The 24284-nt window shown below is 41.5% G+C and overlaps 1 long non-coding RNA gene across 1 annotated transcript; it reads left to right on the top strand.

Annotated features, from left to right (window-relative positions):
- Positions 1-652: 652 nt before the first annotated feature.
- Positions 653-23674, top strand: LOC311433565. The gene is made up of 3 exons (XR_014690824.1): positions 653-2467; positions 7923-7989; positions 22514-23674. It is a non-coding gene; the product is annotated as an uncharacterized lncRNA (long non-coding RNA).
- Positions 23675-24284: the final 610 nt, after the last annotated feature.

Here is a 24284-nt window from a genome sequence, read left to right on the forward strand (position 1 = left end):
TTGTTCCAGGTGGCAAAATAGACACTCGCTCAAGGGGGATTTTTGATGGAAAAGGACTGGGGACTTCAGGGCACGGGCCTTAGGAGACCTGCAGCAACTCTCTGAACCTCTGCTGCATTGTCTGCTACAGCATATGATTAGCTTCCTGTACTGTAGTGCATTGTAAAGCACTTTATAAAGCAATGAATTACACAGCTGAAGTGGAGTAACCACATGCAAGCAAATACGACAACCATTATGCTCTCAGCAACATCCCCCACACAGCCCCGAACATTTGCATTAGTGCCAATTAATCTGAGGTGGTACAAACTCAGCGAGGCATAGGATTTGTTCTTTGGTGTGAAGGAGGAAGGGAGGGGAGAAAAATATCCTTTTGTCTTCAGAGAGGAAACATCTGTAGGAGTTTTCAAGGGCTTCGGTGACTTTGTTTAGCTTAGAGCGGGGGAGCATGCTATTGAGTGCTTTGATCTCACCAGCAGGTGACACTGCAGCAAGTGGGAGCAGCTATAAAAAGTTTGAAGCGTTCTAGGGACGAGTCGCACAACCGGAGTGCAAATGTGTTTTACGCGTGTGACTCACAGTTGCCGAGAAGTGGGAACACGCAGCACAGGCTGGGCTTTAGGTTTTAGCTTCTCGTTGTGTACTAATGTCTTCCTTTTCCCCTCGCTGCCCACCACCACTGCTCCCAAACGCGGTGGTGAAGCACAGGATCAGGAAGGACGCCAAGTCTTTTAACCCCACTGCATGTGGAAACACATATGGCTAAAGCAACTCTAGGGAAAACTGTTTAAACAGCCCTACCTCTCGCTGAAGTCAGCAGGAAAGCCATATCCTTTCACGTCAGTGCATAATGTCAAGAGGAGCCTACCACGCACAAAATGGGGGGTCGTGCTTTTCCAGCTCTGCTTTTCGACCAGCCTTTCTGTTTCGGAAAACAATGACGGTATTTGTGAAACACATGTTCTCCTGTGATGTATTTTTTTTTTAATCTTATTACTACAAAAGAAAGCAGACGAAATATCTGAGAATCAATAATGGATTTACCACTCCGTCATGACTGCAGCCACCAGGAGGACTGACCCTAAGTAACCCAGGGCTCTGGGACCTGTGCCACTGGGGACTCAGGAAGATCAACCTATTTCTATGCAAACCTCCACTTCCACTAAAGAAAAAGCCTCCTGCAGCTGGACATCCTATGCACAAAAGTTCCCAAGAGCTAGCTTAGCAAGCAAGGCTTGCTCTGCAGATCCTGGTGAGGGTCTGTAGCTGCTGCTTACTGCCACAGGCAGAATGAAGAGGCTCTGATTCTTTCAGTCAGGCTTCCCTCAGGTGCAAAGGGGATACAGGCAGAGCTGCCAAGTTTTGTTCAGCTCCCTGCATGATATATTGATTTTGTAAGTGGGTTAATGAACTGATTTACCACTTTCTAGGTAATTTGCATGAAGCCTTCAGTTGACTTTCCCAGTCGAGTCATCCTGCTCCAAACAGCATCAAGGAATTGGGAACAAATCCCTGCTTCTGTGCCCAGGGGAGGTCAGAGGTCCTTCTGTGAGAATCTAAAGCTGATGGGAGGCTGCAGGGCACTGGCAGGCATAGGTGAGTGCCCACGTAGGGCTTAATGGCAGAAGCATATGTAACAGCTTGCACTGTCAGTCTTGGATGGGTGCCCTGTGCCAGGTATGCCTGGTACAGGGAAGGAGTGGGTTTCTGGAACAGCATGGCCAGAGTGAGTACCTGTTGCCTGTTTGAAGCTTATGGCAGTGTGAACAGAACATGTCAGCCCATGACAGAAGTACCAAAACCAGGGTGCTGGGCAAAAAGCATGGTCACAGGAGTCCTGCGTAGGGTAAGGACTTCAAATGGCTCCACACATGGCTGAGAGAATTCGAGCTTCAGAAAGTGCTTCTACTTAAGCCACTAAACTGAGGGATATGAATAGCCCTTCCATAACATTTTACACACATCTTTGGAATTATTATTTTTTTTTACTATTATCTGAACTGTAATGCTGTAGAGATCAAAAAAGAAGCTCTCTCGGGAGAGCCAGAAGCAGTTTTAAATCTAATCACTTAAAAAGAATACATTTGCAGCACTAAACCTCCTCCTGTGTCCACTGCAAGTGCCTATGGTTTTACATTCACGCCTTCCCATCTATGTAAAGAGTCACACAGACAGGGGAAAATGGCCAGGATGAAGAAACTCAAAGCTGATTTTGCAATGAAAGCAAACACCTAGCATAAACCAGTTGAGAACCCACACTTTTTCATTGATTTATTTGCCTGAGAGCCCTTGGAGACGTCACAAGATCTGTGATGACCGTAGGTAAAAAGCCACACATTGCCTAAAGTGTGACTCTTCTGCTGAAGGTGTTCGTTCATTGACTACAGGACACAAGGAAGGACTTCATTGTTTAGTGTCCTTAGTGAAGACCTGCCTTGCAGTATCTCATGCACACTGAAGCAGACAGGTGAGTTTATATATGCCTGATACAACACTTTGTTTACATTAAACAACCAGAATTACAAAACTGCCATGTAGGTTGCCTATCTTTCAACAAATGGAAAGAGAAAGAAGGGGGCAAACAGCAAAAGGGCCGAGCAGTTTTTCTCTTCATCATTCCCACTTCCTACATGAAAGGCTCGCTGGCAAAATTTGCTCCTAAACTGCATTTTTTTGGAACAGCACTCTCTAGTCGCATAAACAACACTTTACTTTTCCAAGTGTAGTTATTTAGTTTCTTCACATTTGAGCGTTCATGTCACTTCTCTTCCCCTCTGTAGTTTTTGCTTTTTTAAACAGTGCGAACACGTTCTGTAATTATTGCTGACAGCCCGATGTTTAATGGTGTCGAGTGTCTTTTATGGCACAGTCAGACGTTCGTTTTGGAGGCAGCTGCCTCTGCTTAAGCAGTCGCTGCCCCTTAACCATTTATCACTGCCCCCACAGCTCAGATGTGGCAACCCTCCCTACCTGTGAAGGGTTGGAGCCAGCCTGTTTTCCCCCGCGCTGCAACAGCCGGGCAGAGCCCACGTATTCAGTTACTGCACCCCGGCAGAGGGGAGCAGTAACAAATAGCTGATCAAGCAGTAACTTGTTAAACCACCGCAGCTGTTTCTCAAGCAAACATCCGACCATGCCCTCGGAGGCAGCGTGGAGCACGCGGAGCTGGAACGGAAGAGATTCCCAAGGCTGCGAGATGTTGTGGGAGCCATCCCACATTCCTCCCCGGCCTCAGCTGAAAGCCAACTGCTGCGCTGTGACCACTGCTTTTCATCCTCTCCACTTCGGTCTCCAAGCTTCCTCGCGGCATTAATTTTTTTTATTTTTTTTATTTTTTTTTTCCTGTAAGCACAAGAAAAGTAGCACCACGTCCTCAAAGTGCAGGTGAACTTTTCCAGCCGTTTCACGGGAACGCACTCGGTATGGCACCAGTCCCAGCTGTTTTCACACAAGGCTGGCCTGGGCAAGCACCGCTCAAGATAGGCTGGGTGTGCCTGATTACCTGGTACACCAGCCAGGCGGTGATTCGGTTGGCACTGGTCCCGAGCAAAGTGAAGTAACACAAAACCCATCCATCACCGTGTGTTGCTTACCAGGTGAACCTTCCCGACAAAAACTTGCCCGACCTGATAATACGGCATTATCCCCAATAATTACGTGCGTGAATACAAGCGCCGATTACCCACCGGGGAAGGGGAGGGGGAGGGCGAGTGCAGCCATCTGTGTTTGTTTGCCTGCGCCTTCCCATAAAAATGTTCTCAGCGTACAGCCTGCTCGTAAGCTGCGATCTTCAAAGGGCGTCGGGAAGCTGTTCCGTGGGGCAGCGCTGTGCCACCCCGAGTGTTGTCAAACTGTGCTGCTGACGCTGCCAAATTGTTTTGTGTGTCTCGAGGTTCTTGAACTGCAGCAGAAAGGGAGACGTGGAGGGGGAGAGAAACTAAGGCCATTCCTCTGCTGAACAGAAAAACCTAATCCCTCGCCACAGTCTTTTATATTGCAACAAAGGCAACTAATACATTTTTGTGTTATCTGCTCTCTTGCTCTGCACTTCAGTGAAGTTAGTTTAGAGCAATTAGCGACTTGCCTGCACTGTCTGAAAGAGCAGGCACTTCCTAGTCGCCTTTCAGCTTACCAGAATACTTGCCAGAATTATTTTTTTAAATTAATTCCTTCATTGTATCAGAACAGTGGAATGTGGGCCTAATACTTTCACCATTTTTAAGTCAGCCTATGATTTTATACAATTCATGCAGTGCCCTAAGAAATGAAAGCACGCATGCTGACAGTCTCCTATGCAAACGCTTTGCAGGATTTTCTGAATCATTAAGACCAAAAAGGACCACTGCAACCATCTTATCCAGCCTCACCTGCCATATAGTACAGGCCACAGATTTCAGCCTGCATCTATTTCTGCTTAATTGGCTGTGGCTTACATAGAGCAAGTCTTGACCTAAACATTTCTAATGGCTGGGAATCCACCACATCCACTGCCCTCCCTCAACATTAGAAAGGCAATTCTTACACCTAACCTGCAAGAGTGGAGAAAGTTCAGGAGCCACACACTCCACACTGGAAAAGCTTTCTGCAAGATGCTCCTTCTTGTGTGATATAACAGAGGAATAGAGCACTGCAACACATTTCCCACTTGCTCCTACCTTCCCATCACTCTTAACCTCCAATTCATCCAGGAAGAGTTAAATCCAAAAATACCGTAACGGGTTTCTTTGACTCAACACTGATGTCAGTTTCACAGTAAAAACAATATTCGGCTTTTAAGAAATTGCTCCTAATATACCGAGATGTAAAATTAGTCTCTTCTCATTTGGCTTTGAATCATCCCACAGAGTTGGGTGGTAGAGATGGTATTTTGCTTTTAAATCTGTAGGATTTTTCCATTAAGTTCTTTATAGTTTTCCATAAGTTTGCTGTAGCAAGAACCAAGCTGCACAGCTTTCTCCCTTCCCAAAGTAAGAAACAAATACTTTTATTTAATAAAATTGTCAGAGGAGATGCTGGGAAGTCCTCCTAAAGATGGTAGAATGCCATAATTGCATATACATTTATAACCGATGCTTTACTGTGAAAATTAAAATTTGGAAACAAGATCATTTTAGAAATAGAAACCAGCAAGTAGAACTCTGCAAAGACTCATCTTGAAAACCTGTGCACCGTGAAGTGCTCAAGGCATGGACCCCACACTTGTGCTGTAGTAATTCTGTAGATAGCATGTGGTATGTATTATATGCATTATTCTCATCTGTGCCTGGACATTTAGGAGTATTATCATGATAAAAATCACCAGCACCATTGCAGACCTTTCTAAAAGCCATGGATTTCACAAAGAAAAGTCTAAAAAGCTCCTTGGGTATTCAGTTTATTCAGCAGAACAGCTGATAAGTGATCCTGCAGCCCATACTCAGGAAAGAATCTAATTCCTAAGGGGAATTCAAGTGAGCTCCATTAGCTCAAATGCTCTCCACCAAACAACCAGTAGCCCCAGAAGACTGGAGAGAGATAAAGACGTTCTTCCCTAAACCTAGTTGCCAAATGGAGTCAGCTGAAATTTTTCAAATGGAATTTCTACGAAGGCTTAAAATTAAAGACACGTTAGTCTGAGTAGGGCAGCAAAATCAGATCTCTAACAAGGTAAAGAGGCATAGCCACTTTGTCTAAAAATTTCAGTATTGTTCAAGCCACTCTGCTTCAGCTGTATGGGACTGCATCTTCAGAAACTGTGTTTTGCTGATCTTGATGCATGCTCCAGAAACAAAATACCATGCCAGAAGGAAGCTATAGCCACTTCCGACCGTGTTATACACAGTATATTTCTGCAGCGTTCCGAAAGATGATAGCAACAGTGTTGCAGGGCATTTAGGTTCATTAGTATGGTAGGCAGGAAGATAAAAGGAGGCTAGAGTTCAACCATTAAGATGTGGTTATAACAGCATGCTTCCCGCTTTGCTGAGTTCCCAGTCCTGGAATTTTCAGTCATGCAAGCGCACCACTAATTTCATCAGCACTGCCTGAATGTGCAGAGAGCAGTCTTTTCCAAAAAGTTGCAGGATGCAGCCATAAAGCTGTTCTTCAGAGGCTAAATGAACAATTTCTTTTTTTTCACAAAGCATCATCTTCAAAGTGCAAATCAGTTCCAAATAGCCATGTAGGCCAGTCAGAGATGGGAAAAATTCTTCAGACCTTACAAGAGTGTCAAGAGCAGTTCACAGAGAGCAAAATTAATGCCACTCGAGACAGCCAAAGTTCACCTATGAGCAATTCTCTGATGGATGATTGCTTCTTCCATTTTGCTTTTACAAGCCTTAAGGTGCATAGGTAGAGTAAGATCACAGAGCAACTGAGATGTTTTTATAAGTGTGGACAAAGAAGGCAATTTTAAATCTTTTCTGAGGTGTGTATAATTACAAGTGCCTTTCAGATGTTGTTAATATGCTTAGGTGCTTAGGGAAAGCAATCTTACATGAAAGATAACCTTTTAATAGATTGCTTTATTATAGCAGCACTCAGCTTCACCGCTACGTTCAGGGTTGAGTTAGCCTCCCATGTTTTCTGGAGGTTTATAACTTGGCTGTAAAAAAAAATCATTTGAGTTGAATATTCATGCCAGCTCATAAAATTTCTATACTAATTGGCAAAAACACAAAACTGGTTAATCTTTTACATTTACGAATACCTACTGGCTAAGGAATTAAAGAAGCTTTTTTATTTTCTTTTATTCTTTCTATTTTGGCAGCTACCTAAGTTCAGAACCACTTCCCTGTAAGATATATTTTGCAAATGATTAGCACATATTGATTAGTTATTACACAGGAGAACTGTTATTGCTGAGGTGTTTTTTTAAAACTTCATCAAAGCCTGCATTAGACAACAGATTGTGAAAGCTCCAAAGGAACCATTAATAAAAGCTTTAAAAATAATAATAATAATTAAGTGAATTTAGTACTTATGAAAGGATGAGATCGTTGGACCTGGCCAGGGCCAGTGATGTACAGACCTCCCATAAATCTTTGCCAATACGTTACGGTCCTGGACATTTCTTATTATTTCAGCCACGAATCCTCTCTGATCAGGCACTGTTGTTTGCAACAAACTGCAAGGCAGGCTTGTGATGTAGCACAAACAGTTTCTAGAATTACTTTCCTGGTCTGGGAACCAACCCCACTTACCTTAACTGTGCAGTAGTCCTGCCTGATGCCAGCAGCCCCACTCACGTGAGCAAGATTTGGCTCCATACTTTTAGCTATGACTTCAGCTCTAGCTTGAAGCCAGCTTCCCAGGACAGTTTGGCAAGCACTCATAGTACGTCAAGTGGATTTTCAGTGGTGCAGCTACAATACTTGATAATTCAGTTCTGCAGAAACAACCTGCTCACCTCCCTCTCAGGAGCAGTCTGTTTAAAATCAGTTGGGCTGCTGGCACAGGTGGAGTAAGCAGGATTTTCTTCTCAAATTCCCTGCTTTTTCATGACATGACTAGTCTTCTGTACAGCGTGAGAGAAACAAAACTCTTAGGACATTTATTTGAGCTCTTTAAAGCTTTTTGGGTTTTTACTTTCTCTTTTCTATTTGCCTTGTGCATTGAGTATTTTAAAAAATAAGTCCCTGCTTGTGATATCCATGTCTGCCCTTGTATTTTGAGGAGGATAGCAAAGACCACCTACATACTACCACTTAAACACTGGCTCCTGAGCATGCACATGCTTCCCCTGAGATAATACCTTAGGTTTCCATAAAAACAGTAGTGTTACCTGCCTAATCTCAAGTAAATTAAGGGCAGTCGTCTGCTTAACAGCAATAGTGTAGGGTGGGAAAGATCTTGGTACCTCTAGTGCACACATATGCCCTGCCTAGTCTCTTTCTTTTTTTCCCCACCTATAAAGATGATGGTGATGTTTCTCTACCTTTCAGAGCTGTTTCCACAACCGGTGCTGTAAAACACTATTGAGTGATGCTCAGATAGAACTATGGATACTGGGTAAGTAATAATAACCATAAAATAAACATTTTTCCCAGTATCTTTTCAGCCAAGAAAGAAGAAGGCAGGTAAAGCCCTTGGAGCTTGTCTTTTCAGTTCCTTGAAAGTGTCCAAAAGAAGAGCTGTCAGTAACTTCTTGGCTTCTGTACCTTGAGAAAAATATGCTCACGTGTATGGTCACACAGACCTACCACACAGGAGGGATTTTAATGTGGATCATTAGTGGCATTGTAAAGTTTTCATATGAGTAGAGTAATATGTTTAATGGTACTCCAAAGGATCCATTATGCTCCACCAGTACAAATTCACTTTTTACACCAAGGTTTGGCGTGATTAATGATCTGTTATGGTCTATTGATTAAATATTACCTGTTACAGAATTGCTTAAATACATATTTACAAGATAAACTGGAACAGCTCACACTCATTACAGTCTTTGCGGTAATTAATAGGAATGTTATGTAAATACACATTTAAGTGATTTATATAATAGGGCTCCAAATAAGCTGTTACAATCTATCTTGCTGTAATGAATTAGCTCCTTTACAGTAGGTAGGTATCTGACCTCTACTGGAGTATGAAAGACCTGCTTATGTGTCTCACTGCTCTTTTCTGGCTTCAACAGCAAACTATTCCTGAAAAAGTTGCTATGACAGAACTCAAAGAGCAAAAAAAAAAAAAGTGCATATGATGCAGTGGTAGTAGTAAAACAGGTCCTAAAAATCTCTGTAGTCAGCTCATCTAAGGAATGAATGAACACCACTTTGACTGACTCACCTCCACCAGCAAAGGGCCCAGGAAGGCAGCAGGAAAGATTAAACCCACAAAGACTGAGGAACGTGAGGACCATTGCACCACCTAGACCTGGGAACTGGCATGGACCTAGAAACCTGACAGAGGCAAGCTGCAAATCCTCTGCGGTCCTGATGCTCATAGTGCCCAAGTGTGGGAGAGCCTCCACTGCTCTCTCTTGGCTAGGGCCTAACCCAGACATGGGTAGTTCACACAGTGCTTCCCGGGAATGGCAATGCAGAAACCATCTTTGGGCTGGGACTTACTATGGGGATTTCCAGTCATCCGCCCAAAAAGGAAATTTGAGGAAACTGTTAGACATCACAGAGTAATGTAGGAATTCATTTTTAGCTACAACACTTGTCTTCAGCGATAGTTATAGTCCATCGTCACTCTCTACATTTTCAGTTTCCCAGAAAAAAATATTAAGTTACTTCTACTAATTTTGGAGTGTCTTCTTCACTTCAGTTTTGGAACAGTCAGCCATGCAATGAGATAACCAGGCTTTCAGTTACACTCATGGCTTCTTAGGACAATCTTTTTTGTGTTTTGTTCAGGAAAGGAATTATAATTATCCATTCTAAGAATTCTTCTTATTACATTTCATGCTTTCCCCTTCAAAATGTTGCCCCGGCACACACTCCACACAAAGAAGTCAAGCTTTCTCTGACCTCACAGAGCGCAGACAAAGGCCTGATTCAGCTATTACTTACCTTGATGAGGCTATCTTTCATATGTTATCCAACTTACTGGGCACTGACTGGAACAAAATCATGAACATTATTTCCTAATGGAAATTGGACTTGGTGGGTCATTAGACACTCTATGCAGCTACAGGATTCAGAGGCACAGGGAATGAAGCACAAGCATGTTTTGGCATAACAGAGGCACGCCCTGAGCCCCAGGACAGTGAACTGAGGCCAGTTAGCTGCATGATAATCTGGAAGAAGACCCTCAGAAGGCCCAAGCATCTCAGGGCATGCAGCAGAGCTCTGGTTCATTTCTGCCCAACGAGAAAAAAGGAAAGGTGAGCAACATATGACCACAAGCATCCACCAGCTGCTGGGATGTGGCTGCAGGAGCACCGATGAGGCTGGCTGCTGTCCCAGGGCCGCAGATGCAGCTCTTGGAGCAGCTCTGACAGAGGTGAGGGTGGTCCTCCCCGCAGCCACTTCTGAGCTCATCTCAACTAACCCTGGTGGGGGCAGCTCGGAGCCCTCAGCTGGTAGGCAGGCACTAATGAAATCCATTAAACTGTCAACATTTAGGGAACACTGTTTTACAAAACCACTTAAACATACCATGCAACAGACAGCTGAATTAGGCCTGTCTGCCTGCGTGGAGTCAGAAAGAGCCATGTTACTCTTCAGGGGATTGGAAACTACTTTGCAGAGCAGAGTCCTGATTTTTTCATTTTATTTTTAGCAATTATTCAAATGTACTTAAAATGGACAAGTACATTTTCACTCACTTCGTAGTAAAAAAAAAAAAAAAAAAAAGGCCTTCAGCCAGTATCTCCCAAAACGAAAGAAAAACCCAAGCACCTGCTACCAAATGGGTTTTGAAAGGTGGTTTGAAAGGGTGGAAAGATATCATCAAACAGGGTGAATGCGTGCATGCCATTGAAGCTACAGCAGCAGAGTCTTTTCAGATGCTCTGAGAGAGGCCAGAGCCTATTGCAGGTAGCAGACAGCAGCGTAGCAAGCCAGCATGCAGGAGAAGTGAGCTCAGAATCCCAGGGCCCCAGGCCACTGGCAGCTGCTGTGTGTATGTGTGTCACAGTGACAGAAATGACAAACCTAGTTGCAGGAGAGAGAGCAGAGCAGCCCAACTCACTTTGCAAGAAGCCCCTGCAGGGGGAGCGGCGGTGTGCCACCAGCATGGGCTGCAGAAGGAGCAGTCCACCCACCTCCGTCTTTCCTGGTGGTGAGGGACTGCCACTCGACCAAGAGGTCACTTTCCGTAGGAGATTTCTGAGGTGTGGGAAATTATCTGGAGCATAAAGGGCAAAAGGTGGAAGAAGTATTCACTAGCTTTCCAGTTTCTACTCAGCAAGGTCTGGATTTATCAGATCCGCTTTCTGAATGTCTTTAAGGAAGCTAGTTTCCCAGAGGCTGTCCTGTGGACATCTCTTACTGAAAGATTGGGGCAGGAGGATGGCGGGTTAAGCATTATCTGGCCAAACAATAATAAATAAATAAATAAATAAATAAATAAATAAATAAATAAATAATGGGTGGCCCAAAAGAAAGAATGGGTCTATTTTCATTCCCAGTCTCCAAGTGCATTTAGTCTTTCAGACCATCACCCCTGTGACATCACTGTTGCCTGCACAGCAACGAGCAGTGATGTCACCAGACAAGCATTAAAACTACAGACATAAAATAAATAGGCGAAGCAGGTAAACGCTGCAAAACACACACAACCAATTTTCATGCAAATTTCCCCAGTTATAACAAATGAACAAAGGAGGAAAGCAGAAAAATAAATGATATACCTGCACGATTGGTCCTAAATAGAATGTTTTTCAAAGCTCACCAAGAGACATCACTGACTCTTTAACGTTTGCTTTCCCACTAATTTGTATCCTGTCAATTTACAAGCTATTTCAAACACCACCTTTATTTAATAAAAATGCAAAACACAATGGGGAATTTATGTAAACAAGGTTGGCGAAATATCTTTGTAGGACATTCCGGAAGGAGTAAGGAAATGAATGAATTAATGAATGAACATTTTAGTAGTTCAGTGTAACTGGGATATTGCCTAGCTGAAACAGCAGGCCTGACATTTAGTTACCATACAAATATCTATGGAAGAGGACTTTGACACGATAAAACTATCTTAAATACACTCTGGTGGGAAGCCACTGGCCTCCTAGACCTTTAAAAATATATGTTGCAATGGCAATACTAATTATTATTATCGAACAGGGACATCATAAACAAAATAATTTTCACTCCAAAATCATTAAGTGTTTGACAAAAATTATGGATCATTATTCTCAGGGTATGAGTGGAAGATTAAGGTCTAGATTTGAAAAGTGTCTACTAATTTAAAATGTCTTAGGCGAGTTAACATTTAAAGCTAAAATGACCTAACTGGTCACAAGGCTTCTTGGAGTACAATAGAGAAAGAGGGAAAATTGGATTTTCTCCATGATGGATGAGCCTAGGAAAGCCCCATGGGAATTATTGCCTTGTGTTTTTCAAAAGATTTGCTTTTTGATTTCATAATGGTGGACAAAGGAAGACTATTCAAAGAACCTGCTTCCGTTCTCTGGCTGGTTAAGCTGTCCACAAGACTACAGAGCCCCATTATTTGTGTCCCCAAACCGATTCTTTTGCTGGATTGAAGTCAGCCCCAGCTGACTTCAGTCAGCAGCCATTTAAACCAAAGAATCCCTTCTACAAATATATCATGGCCACACATGATGTTCTTGGAGATATAAAATTGTCAAAGAAACAATACTTTTATGTTATAGAGGTCAAAGGTACATTAAAAGTACATGAATGGGTGTATTATAGACCATTTTAAGCATTATTTAAAAAAAAAAAAAAAAAAAAAAAAAAAAAAGCATGCTGGACCCTATAGGAACTGATCAGTCATTTATAGAAATGGCTACTGGTCATTTACTCACCCTTAACTTTTTCTATGTAAAGCCCCAATATAAGCTGTAGCTTATGCAGCCTCATTTTTTATTTTTTTTTTAATAAAAAAGAACATCAAAAATTCTGTTCCCAGCTCCATATTTAATAAGCAAAAGGTCTTGTTTTCCACATTGCTGAGTAGTCTGTAATTCTCTTCACTTCACTGGGAGCTGTTGTAGACTCAGCATTTTCCAAAGCAGGCTAATTATTTAGTTGCCCAAACATGATAAAAGAAAACTCACAGCTAACTATAAAAAAAGTAACCATCTTGCAAAAATTGGCCAAATTCTGGTTGGAATTCACAGGAGAAGGGAAACAAGAGACCAAGATCTGTGAGGACAATGGGTATGTTTCAGGGTGTTATCAAGACATAGCAGTTGGGTTGGCAAATAAATTAGCTGGTGTTACTAAGCTCTGCATTGCCACAGCCAGACTGCTCCCTGCACCTGCACTAACAGCTTTAAAGCCACTTCAGGATTCTCCCTGTGCTGCTGCTACCTGCCAGTTCAGCACACTCAGTGAGAAAGCATTAGCACCATTGAAGAGGCTGCTTCTCTCAAAGAGAACAGAAACGGGAGACCACTATACTCCTTCCCACATCTGCTGGTGCTAGGCAGGGAGTACGTAACTTAACTTTTTAAAGACCTCCGGATAGTCTCAGTTTCCTTCCCCATCACACCTGTAAGCTGCCTTTCTCCTTCACAGACAAAATATCTTCATCTATAACCTGTATTATGCATTTCTATGCCACTGATTTTAGGAGGAAGAAATTGACTCCTAAGCAGGGATGAAGGCATTTCTGAGGGAGAATTTTGATAACAAAATTCTTGAAAGCCATGAAAGAAGGTAAGAATCCAAGTTGTAGTGGCCTTTGGGTTACTCTCGAGACAGATACTCAGAAGAGCTCAAATCTCAGACAGCACAATAAGAGTCAGGTTTCCAATAAAGCTCAATATGCTGAGCTCATTTGAAAAAAATCCTCATTTAATTCAGTGCCTAAATCAGAGTCCAGGTCTTTTAGAGAGACAATACCTATCCACCAAGAAATTCAGCAAGTTAACTGCTGGATGTCCATAAACACAGAGGATATCACAAAATGTGTCGCATATGGACCATCTACCCACACAGTACTGAAAAAAAAAAAAGAAAAAAAAAGAAAAAAAAAAGAACATATTTAGTAGATGAGGGACACACACTCTTCATTTTGGGGGTAGGGGGTTGGGAAGAGTTGAGTCTGAAAGAAATAAATGACCACATCATCTTGCTTTACCTTATATCCAGTGTGTCTGCTGTCTAAGAAAATTCTGAAAATTCTTGCTGAAGCACACACAGAGTCAGTTTTAAAGTGCTCTTTAAAGTGGAAGCCCTCTGTATTGTCTAAAAAAATAAGTGCAGTGAAGTTCCAGAAGCTTTTCTCAGACATAGGTATTTTGTTTCCTCATTTTGTAACTATTCTAGCACTGAGAGGGCTGAGTAAAGTGAGAAACGGTTCCCTTCCAGCAACAACTTCCATGATATCCAGTTTCCTTTCAATATCTGAAGCACAGTGGAGCACTTTGTTACTTAGAGCTGTTACTCTCTCCGGTGCTATCTCAGAAGACACAAAAGGAGAGCATAGAGCAGAGCAGCTCAGATAACTGAGATTTTAGATACCTGGTAAAGTGGAATATGGCTGGCTGAGACTGCTCAGGAGTACAGACAGCTGGCAAACAGTATGTCAGGCTTTTGAAGTCGATGCCCAGAAGAAGGAGCCAGAACCAAACAAGGCAAACTCCACCTGCATCTACCTGCCTGTTCACCTATATATGCACGAATCCCACCATAACCACTGATCGAGCCCTCGATGACATCCTCGATTACAGTCAAAACCAACCCATCATCATCTATCATCTACAATATGGATATACATTCTTCTATAGCCATTGGTTCCCAAGCGAACATTAATTTATTCTGCATTCTGTCTGGCTTCGTCTGGCTTTATTTTTATTAAAGCTAACTGTGGTAGCTTTACCACAATTTACGCTAATGGTTAACCAGACAGATGAAATCTCATGAAAGGTTGCTGTTGGACTGGCTCACTGAGACATGACCAAGTTCAGTGAAAGTACTGAACCTTGAAGAAGACAAACAAATGCTTTACTGACTAAGCCTGATCATGGAGAGCCTTTCTTGCATGCTTTCTTGCTGCTAAAACCATGCTTGCTTTATAAAGTTGACAAATGATGACTGAATACTAACAGAAAATCTCAGAAATCAGTGCATGTGTGTCCAAAGCCATGCACTAAACCTGGCTCTTCATATAGGAAAAACCAGCAGCCTATACTCAGTCCTATATTCAGACCTGGACAACTGGACTAGCCAGCTAGATTAAACAAGCAATCACTAAGCTAGGCTCAGTATAATTATGCCTTTACATGTTTTCCTCTTTTTTGACTATTTGAAATCTCATTACCCTATTTTTTCCCCTTTGTGAGAGGGAACTACTCCAAGGAGGTTTGCAGCCGATTCATCACTATTTGCTAAGTTTCAGTGCTGTCATGCCAGTGTAAAACTGGAGTAAATATGTAGTAAGTCAGATTTCCAGATACTTTAGTTTCTGAACATTTTGGCTGAAAACTGCCCATAAATGGCTGGACCTAGTATTGTCACGAAAAAGCTTTTTCAGGACTATAGCTTCATATGTATTATAAGCCCATTCTATATTGCATTTCATATCTTACACAACCCATAAAAACAAATTTAGGGAAGAATTCCTCTGGAATGTGACCCACAATTAAAGCTGTAGCTACTATGTCAAGACAAACTAGGCCTGAATCCCAATGCATTAAAAAGAAATGTCAAAGATGTGCCTGAGCACTTCAGAAAGTTCTTGGCTCCGTCAAGTAAGTGGAAAAGAGGAAAAGCAAAGAAGCCTCAGAGGCAGTTTAGTTCTGTAGCAATGAGTAAAAGAGGGTGGCGCTCAGTTCATTCTCAGTCATAAACCCAGGACCTGTATAAATGAGAAAGATGTCACATGGGAAAACAGGACGTCAACTGACTCAGTTCTAGCTCCTCTGCCCTTGTATTTCCCAGTGTGGTCACTCTCTGTTCACACACTTCACTCTGAGTTACTTAAAACAAAAGTATTTTAATAGATTCTTAGATAATCACCCAAATACTCATCACAGAGAAGGCTGGGCTTTGTGAATTCGTACTTTCACACACGGCAATCATTCTCCAAGACAAGTGCACAGTCTGATCTTGGATAAGTCACTTGGTCAATAAATCCCAGCTTCCCACCCATAAAATCGGGATGAGAGAATAATTTTCTTGATCTGATGAGTAGATTTTAGTTTCAAGCACTCTGTGGCAGAAACCATTCCTCTGAAACATCCTGGCAAAATGGGAGATGTACCAGGTACAACCACACAAATGATCATAGATACAAGTTTGAAAGAACTTATTTATGTTTGTGATGAAAGAGTTGCCTGAATAGATAACTTGAGGTGAATGCCCTCTGTGTCCATAGCTATCAATTTGCAAAAATAAATCTAAATAATCCCACCTGTTCAGAACCAAAATGGTTACTTTTGTTAACTTTTTGTTTGTTTGTTTGTTTGTTTGTTTTTTGTATCCCCACTGTCCTCTACTGGGTTCCAAATATGTTGTGGATTCTTTTTTACTTAATTTGATTTTCAGTCTTTTTTTTTTTTTTTCATAATGTACTTCACCAGTTTCCCATCGTTGTTGCTTCTACATAACCACTCACAACAAACTGTGGTGTCAAAATAGCTGTTGGGCTGTACTTGTTGGGTTGTAGCGTCCCTTGGGTTTTGCTTGAGCAAAACATGCGTGCAGCCCTTGGAGTGGTATCAAATAAGAAGCTTGGCACTAAGGCTTTGACAAGTTGCCTGCCCTTGCTCAAGTCCTATATCTCTGTAAGTACACAGCGCTGGAAATATGGAGTCTGTTGCCTTCTTCCCCTGGGCAATCACCTGTACAATCAGAAGGAACATTTGCCATTACTGTTAGTGTACCTTCCCGAGTGCTGACACCTACCACATAACTCCAGAGGGAGAGGGAGAGAGGGAGAAATACCACTCTAGAAAAAAACACCAAAGCTTGAAGTAGTGACCCCAGAACCTGGGATCTGCTAAGCCATTAATTTATCTGAAATGTCTTTGCCTTAAAAAAAAAAAAAAAAAAAAAAAAAAAAAAAAAAAACATATGCATACATAGGCAAAATGTTTCTTACGAGTTCTATAAAGGAAGGATTCTCTTTTGCTATACCTCAGCATGGTTGCTTTTGTAAAACCCATGATACAGCCTAACAGATAAAAAAATAAAAAAAGAGAATGTCATTGTTAGTTCAAAAAACACATAAGTTGTTGTTAGCAGGAGAAAAAAAAAATAATAAATGTTTGCATTCTTGACCTTTACAGAGGTAAGACAAAAAACAACTACTTTTTTATACTAATAGCGTTCTGTGCCTATCCCTTGTATATTTTCTTTTAAACTTGCCATTTTGCTGTTGCAGCTGGGCTTGTCAGTTTTCAGCACTAATGGGTTGTGATATGGTGTCAGGGGAAGTCAACAATCAATGCTGGAAAAAAGGGCTATCACTGCTGACACAGCCAAGGATGGAAACACAATGGCCTTAGTTTGGAGAGAAACAGAAGAAAAATCCTGACTTGTATCTTGCTTTGAAGATTAGTAGAGATTTAGCCCTCACTGACCAAGCTATCACTTTCAACCCTTCCTTCCTCACCCTGTCCTCCCACTGGCCTCTAACATTACTGCACATCTCACCCATAAGACAGGCTTCCAGTTTAATGAAAAAAAAAAGACAAAGAAAGAAAAAGAAAAGCATTTTATAACAAATATTTAAAGGACCATACTCCACATTTCTGTTAACAGTTATTACAGCTATTATCTTTTGCAAAGATGGAAAAAAAAAGGCTGGGTTGCACAGTGAATGCCTATGGAGCAGCATGGCAGAAAAAACATTTTGGATGCCTTTTCCACTGTCTTGGCGTGAATCAGATCAGTGCTGAGCCCCTCAGCTCCAGATGAACTCAACACAAGCCATGGACACTCAGCAGCTGTTAAATCAGATGCCACAGGCAGAATTATGAAAGATAAACAATGCACAAAGGCATTCAATAATAATAATGGCAAAATTATTTATTTCCATAGTTTCATGTCAGAAAACCTGACTAGATCTAAGACTCTCAGAGTCCTAGAGAGACAAGTAGATAGTATGATTATTTTAGTTTCCAGATGAGAAAATTGTGACAAGTACATTCTTTAAGATCGCACCAGGATCTTACACGCAGGCAAGAACAGAAATCAGTAGTCATCACCATAAATGCATTACCAGGCTTCATAGCTTCCTTCCCTCAAAACTGTATCTGTCCAGTGTCATTACTGATCTTTTTATATCAGAAGATAAAAAGGTCAGCTACAGATTCTCCTCTTCCTTTAATGAAACAGACAGAGATTGATTTCAGAAAATTCAACGTCTTCAAAGTAGAAAGGACTACCTGAATTTTCCCTCTTCCAGACCAAGAAATTAGTTTCTCAAAGATGTTTCCGCATGCCTAACACCACTGCTATCCCCAGAATATCTGTACCAAATACAACATCTTTTTTCCTAGCAAGAAATAAGCCCCTAAATGTGCACTCACACTTAATCTTCTTATTAATTCGATATGTAATTCTGTAATCACAGCCTACCTTCATCAAAAGCCAGTTGCACAGAAGGGTTTCTTCAGCTATAAAGATACAGTAGAGCCATGGTAATTAAAAGCAAAAGGAGGGGAAAGAGTGGCTAAGGTCAGAAAAGGAAGGAAAACTAGCAGCACTGAGAAATCTGGGTTGATAGTGAAAGGAATCAGGAGAAATCTCAGGAAGTGCTGAGGTTTTTAGGGTGAGTTGTCCCCTAGGGTGGCATTTTTCTCTGCAGCATTTCTTTCTCCATCATTCGACAGACCAAAAAAAAAAAAGGCTACAGGTAGATCCAGGAAAAGGAACAAGAAGGAAAACATTTTTCACAGTGTTTCTCCTCCTTCCTGCCTCTTCCAATTTCCTCCACAACCTTTGCTGCCCAAACCTGTCTAACCATTAAATGTTTTTTGCAGGCAATCACTATGTGCTAAATTCACAATGGCATCACTAAGCCATGTAGCTCTAAGAACATTCTTACTACTGCACAGCTTTGACACCAGCCCTTAAATAACAGCAAAAAGCTGCTTTTTCAAAATACTGTGAGCAACAGTACTTTTGGCCAGCTGCTCCAGTAAAATACAGAGCAGCACCTGGGAACATAGCTGCCACAGGAGACCCTACAGTGGACAAAGAAAGCACCTCCGAGTTGGTCTTGGAGGCTTCCTCTCTTATACTGAAGGAGTCTCCCTCCCCACTCCAGGAGGCTTTCAGTCCCCTCAAGGAGAGGGGAAGAGAAAGTGACTTTATAGGTAGCTTCAAGAACACTCTGTCCTGTGTGGTTTTTAATCATAAAAATACAGAAAAGAAAAATGAACTGATTCACATTCACAGTTTATCTACACAATCCTCTTGTTAGAAACAAGGAAAGGCATGGCCAGTCTCTAATGTTCAAAGTTAGCTGAGGTCTGCAGAGAAAAGAGGAGCACATCATCATGAAACAAAGTGCTTAACAAACAACCAAAGGAAGTATGGGAAATAAAGAATGGTGTTTGCAAACGTGAGCTTGAGAGAAGCAACAAAGCTTCACTGATCAGGACACAAAGGGAAGGGAAAGTATGACAACTTTGAAGCACATAAATAAATAAAAATAATAATAAATATGAGGACTAGGGGCCATTTTGCATTCCAGTGTTTTTGGCCAGAAGCAGCCATTTCTCTCCCCATACAGTTGTTTAATTCATTATTGCTATTGCAGTGGGAAGGAGCATCCATCACATCTGTGCTGTGAAGGAAAAGGAGGAAAGGTCATGGAGCTAAGTCCTACAAAACATCTTAAACACTCTAATGAGTCTCTTACAAAAAAAATCTAACTAAAATTGATTTGAAGCTGAGTCCTGTGACCTGGACGGAAAAAGTAGCTGAATGACTGTAAGCAGCAGGTAATGATGGGAGGTGATATATTGAGCTGGGTTGCTGTAGGGGCATGGGTTTGGTCTGCTCTTATTAAATATCTCAATTAATGATGTGGAAAAGGAGGTAAATAGCACATTAATGAAATTCACAAATGACAATAAACCAGGAGGCTTGCAAACATCAAGAGAGGATAGCAATAATATAAATGGAAACTAACAAGATTAGATATGTGGGCAGGCAATAAAATGAGATTCAACTTGGAAAAACATAGACTAATACACTGAGGAAAAATAATCAGAAACCTGGATGTCCATGGGAAGGCAAAACCTGGAAAGCATCTGGGGAGAAAGATATCTAAGGGTGATAATGAACAACAAATTGAATATGAGTTCACAAAGAGATGTATTGTTTTAAAAGACCGATGCAATTTTGGCCTGCATTATGCAGGGAGTAACATCAGAACAGGAAAATGATTGTCTACGAATTTGGGAAGACCTCTGTTGAATATTGCATCCACTTATAACCCCTGCACAACACAAGGATGCCAGCATGCTGGAAAGGACTTCAGAGAAGAGCAACAAAACTGATTAGGGAAGGACAGGGGACTGATTTATTAATCTAGGTGACAAGGACAAAATGACAACTGTCTAGAAATACATGAAAGATGAACAGAGAGAATGGAGGGGAATTTTTTCATTGATAACATGCGCATTGGTACAGCTAAATGTAATGGGAAGAAACTAAGGAAAAACAAAATTTGGACAAAGTATCAGGTAGCTTCCCAGAAGCCATGAGATTCCATCTAGAAGACATTTTTCAAATGGAAACATAACAAGTCCCATCAAATACAACATCTAAAACTTGAAAGGATAAAGCATCCAAAGGCAAACTGTGGCAGACAATCCTGAATTTGCAGGAAGTTGAGCTCCCTGACCTACAGGGGTCATTTCCATGCTTGAATTCTCTGATTCTGTGGCTGTGCCAATACACAGCCCTATGACTGGATTTACTCTGTTACTGGGTTTGTAAACACAGTGGTGTTTTCCAATAAAATCCATATCACATGCTTCAGTCCTAGTCCAAAGTTTTATTGTATAGTAGAAGCTAACTGACAGCATGCATTGACTACTTAAAGTATTCAGACACAACCAGATGCATGATACAAAAATACTTCTTTTTAGTGGACGTGGTTCTTTACTGACATGGTTCTTTAGTGTAAAGTTACTTTGTTTATCTTAAGGAAAATGTGACTACATTATTTATTTGCTTATTTATGCCTACAACCTCTCCTTTTTTACATTGTTCACGCTTTAACATTTTTATTCATTCACATGTAATATACTGGAACTTGTCTAGTTACAGTAGAGGTTTATTCAGAGTGAAAAAGGAAGCCTTTAATGCTGCAGTGCATCATAATATGCCAAGACCTTAGTGTTAAAAGTAACAGGGAGAAAAAAAAAGGTCGAAGCTGGTAATGTAAACTAAGAAACATGCAGATACAGTTTTATTTTTATAGAAAAATGTGACTTTGCCAATATGGTGCTCTGTGTGTATTGCTGTGTGCATACTTTACCGAGTTTTCCATTTTTATGCCACCCAGCTAAGCCCCCTTTTATGAATGTCTACCTTAGTCTTTACAAAAACTGTTCCCATATTCTTCCAAGGAGAACAAAGAAGTTAAAGGTTTTTCAAAGTTTTCCTGTCCTTCTCACTTCCCCTGGGGGTGGTTGAAGAGCTGAGGAAGGAGGAAAGCTTATTGAGAAGAAAGCTGCTGTTTTTTTACTGTAATAAAAGGTGGCAATCTTATCATGTATAGATGCTCAAATGATGTATAGACAAAGGATGTTTGCAGTGAGAATTGCCATAGGCAAAACAGCAGATCTAATCAAAAGCTCTACACGCATGGATGTAGCCAGCCTCTGGGAAAGGAAAGCACTTGCAGCACAGAATCTGGAATTGCTCTTCTGTCTCTCCGTGGCTTCCCCACTAGTGCGCAGGAGAAGCTAGGAGCCTTGGTATTTTAGATAGAGAGGTGCCCAACCATCACAATAACTCTCTGTCACTGTGTGACAGAAAGCTATTAGTGTAATAGTGGTTTTACTTTTTTTTTCTTTTTTTTCTTTTTTTTTTTTTGCATGGAAGCACATGCTGATAGCTACCTCATATCAATAAAGTCAGTAGAATGAGGAGTTGTTTGTATGGGGAGTGCTGTAGAAATAGTTACATTGTACAAAATAAATTACAGACCAAACAAATATGTAAATATATATATATATAATTAACCTTTAGAACATTGGCATTTTCAAAACTGTCAGACAAATGAATGTATGTATGTCCTCAGGCTCTCAGAGATTACTAGAAGTCAGGGCACACACCAATAGAAGCAAAGCACTCACAGCTGAAGGCACTGCAGAGTTCCTCCTTCACCCCACTGCAAGCTATGTGCTCACCTAGGTGTCCCAAAATAGTCAGAGGTCTTACACAATCTGTGTGCTACACGATCTGAGAACAATGACTGAGAACAATGAAGCAAAGCTAAGCATGTTAAGGTACTGTGGCAGACACACCTCGGAATTTTTTCTGTTAATTTCTGTTAATTTGCCTTGGAGAGGAAGGTGTTTTTATCTAACTGCAAAAGGCAATTTACACCATACTCCTTTCTGGAACTGTCAAAGAACTCAGTCTGTAAGTCAACATATAGCTTTTTTGTTTGAGTTTGTTTTGGGGTGTTTTTGTTTTGGTTTGGTTTGGTTTGTGATTTTTGTTCATTTTTAGTGTTTTGTTTTTGTTGTTGTTTATTTGTTTTGGTTTGTTGTTTGTTGTTGTTGTTGTTCAGTATGCCTCCGTCTCATGTCCTTGCTTGTCTTGTCTATTTAGATTGTACATTCCTCAGGTGGCAGGACGTAGTACCACAGCTTACACAGTGCCAAGCACAGCAGGCTCCAGTTTTTACTGGGCCGTGTGAACTGCCATGAAGCAACAAGTAAATAATAATAACAGCTTACCACACATCACTGTTGCAGAACCCCATGAAACCAAGGGCCAAAAACTCCAATGGGATAGGCTGGCAGCAGGAAGCCTGCACTGCGTGCCTCTGCCTGAGAGGTGACAGCTTTGACTGGAGACTTCTCCTCTCCTCCCAGTGCCCTCACTCTGAACGTGTAACATAAAATGCATCCCTGTGCAGGGATGGCAAAACCAGCCCACCAGCTCTACCCCGGCTCAACGCAGCAGTAACTCCAGCCCCTCCAGCACCGCCTGCCTGGTGCGAGGCAGGCAACAGGATGTTTAATGGCCTACGCTGCCGTCCAAGCCAGACACATGAGCTGAAACTCTGTCTCGCCGCATGCAACTTGGATATCTGGCAAGTCTCAGCGAGACACATTTTCCTCTTGGCCTCCTCTCCTTATTTCTAGGCCCGCTGTTCATATTCAAGGGAGCAGAAAAGGGGGGCGGGGGGGGGAGCCAAACAAAGAGATGCAGCCTGCGGAGGCCCAAGGAAACCGAAGGGAACGGAGGATACGTCCTCAGAAAATGTAAAACCTGAGGAAATGTGCTTGGCTGCAGCATAAAAACAGATTTGGAAAGGGAGACGAGGCTGACTACCACTCAGTATCACGTCGTCAGAGGGAGGGAAGAGACATCAGGCAGGGGGCTGGGAGGTAGCAACCAGCTGCCCCATATGGTCAGCTCTTGGTAGGCAATTTGATTTTCATTTTCTCCACTGATTGTGCTCATCCCTGTGGTATCTGGATGGAAAAACAATGGTGGAGATAATAGCACAGGATTGCCCAGGGCATTTTTAAGGGCTTGAGAGCCATTCATTCATAGATCAAATCTAGGCCAGAATGGAAGCAGGTAATCTGCTGACTGTTTGTTGGCTTATATGAAATGTTCCAGCAGTATTTCACAAGTATCCGCATAAAAATTGAATAATTCACAACTTTCTTAGCATTCTCAGCAGATAGCTCAGCCTCCGCAGCGTCTTAGGACTCCTCAGCCTCTTAGTACTAATGACTTAGCTCTACAAATAAATTTAAGCATGCAAGTCTATGCAGGTTCCAGGTGTAATTGTGGTCTATCCCAAAAATGGTTTGAGGCAGTGAAGAGCAAGGTAAGGTGTGGGAAAGATCCCGTGATTGTACCTGTTCTGAGAATAAAAGGAGTCCTTCGTTCTCCTCGGCTATTAATCTGGTACCTTCCACGAGCACAGACCTAGAAGAGTTAATTTAGATACTTGACCTTCCATTGTCTTCCATGTGTTTGCAGGATAATAAGTGACAATGGCAGCTCACTATATCCCATATTCTATTGCAGTTTGTCTTGCAGAGACAAGAGAATTTATTATTGTTGTCATCATCATTTTAAAATAAATGAATTACAACTAATACTAGAAAAAAAGCCTTATGCTATTATGAAATAGTCATCCTCAACTTGTCATGTTATCTAATACTGCCTTTCCAATAGTTTTCTCTAAGCACCACCAAAATAAAGATTAACTAAAATAGGACTGAACACATAAATAAAAATCCAGACAACAAAAACAACAAAAAAAAAACAGCCACTAAAGCAGAGTTGGTCAACCTTTTTGGTGTCTCCTGATGGATGCAAAAGAAAGGACATTATAAAATTTCATTGGCAACACCCAAGTATCTGTCAGCTGTCAGTGCCAAACCTAGACGAGTACCTACAGTTCAGCATCATTCTCTATAAAAAAACAAAACAAAAAACAAACAAACAAACAAACAAAAAAAACAGTCTTACAGTGACCAGACCACAGTGGGATAAATTAAT

The sequence above is a fragment of the Aythya ferina genome (assembly GCF_964211825.1).
Source record: "Aythya ferina genome assembly, chromosome: 3".
Classification (NCBI taxonomy): domain Eukaryota; kingdom Metazoa; phylum Chordata; class Aves; order Anseriformes; family Anatidae; genus Aythya; species Aythya ferina.